This window comes from Armigeres subalbatus, chromosome 1 (assembly GCF_024139115.2).
Source record: "Armigeres subalbatus isolate Guangzhou_Male chromosome 1, GZ_Asu_2, whole genome shotgun sequence".
In the NCBI taxonomy this organism is placed as follows: Eukaryota; Metazoa; Arthropoda; class Insecta; order Diptera; family Culicidae; genus Armigeres; species Armigeres subalbatus.
In genome coordinates, this window is record NC_085139.1 from 185,323,388 (window position 1) to 185,324,505 (window position 1,118).

At 41.0% G+C, this 1,118-nt stretch overlaps 1 non-coding gene across 1 annotated transcript; it reads left to right on the forward strand.

Annotated features, from left to right (window-relative positions):
• The first annotated feature begins 828 nt into the window (after positions 1-828).
• Trnai-aau (transfer RNA isoleucine (anticodon AAU)) lies at positions 829-902 on the forward strand. The gene has a single exon. It is a non-coding gene; the product is annotated as a tRNA-Ile (tRNA).
• Positions 903-1,118: the final 216 nt, after the last annotated feature.

Consider the following 1,118-nt stretch of genomic DNA (forward strand, 5'->3'; position numbering starts at 1 on the left):
GCCGCAACCGCCGCTGCCTGAAATGGCTTTCGGCGTGACGCCGAAAACGCCGCCGACCAAAATTATGACAAACGCTGCCGCCGATGATTTTCGGACCGGCGCACACCTCTACTTGCGCCCTTTACGAGTTTCATCGTACTATAAAGATGCTCGTGTTGCGCGCATTTAGGCGTAAGTATGTTCTTCGTTCAGTTTCATAGTACTATGAAATTTTCCGAAAGTCAAAATTCGAACATAGGAAATTCGAGAAACTTTGGCAGCGCCATCTGTCGTCTACTAGTGTAAACTTTCTATCATAACATTAGACGGTGTAGCTGTTTTGCCTTTCTTGTACATCATCGAGGTGTAAACGTAAAGGTTACATTTATTACCTTTTGCGCGAGAAAGGCACCATCACCGCTAGGTGGATTAATCTGGGTTTTTTTTTTTTTCATTTTGGCTGGATGAATGGGAACATTTGTTTGAAGTTGGTTTTTGTGTGTGGGTTTTCCCTTAAAATAGCGCTATCCTCGCACCATGTTTGACGTGTGTCAAAAAATGTAAAACAGTGAAAAAACAAAATTGGTTGTAGGTGGCATAATAAAGTAAACCACTGTTGTTAACTCCGAATTGAGTGTTATTTTTTGCCTTGCTCGTTCACTAAGTGTGCTTAATTTTTTTAGTGAGTTTCAAAAAGCGGCGGAGATGAAAAATTTGTTTTTATGTTTAATCGATTTGTTTGTGGTTTTTACACTCCGAACGATAAATGGGCTGACGGTCTGTGATAATCCACTTTTTCATATACAATTCAAGATATTGGAAAAATGTAGTTACTGACAAATCGTCCAAGGCTCCATAGCTCAGTTGGTTAGAGCGTCGTGCTAATAACGCGAAGGTCGTGAGTTCGATCCTCTCTGGAGCCAAGTGTTTTTTATGGTGTTGCTGAATTTCAGTGTTGGTCTAGGAATGTCATTTAGATGTTCATCTTATGCATATCACAAACTGTATCGTTCCATTTCTTTTCTTCCATGCCTATTTTTGTCGATTGTTACAAATATGCGATCATCGACAGTGAACAGGAGCAACAAAATCGAGGACAACAAATCGCTCAGACGGCTACTGCCGCTATGAGATGAGGG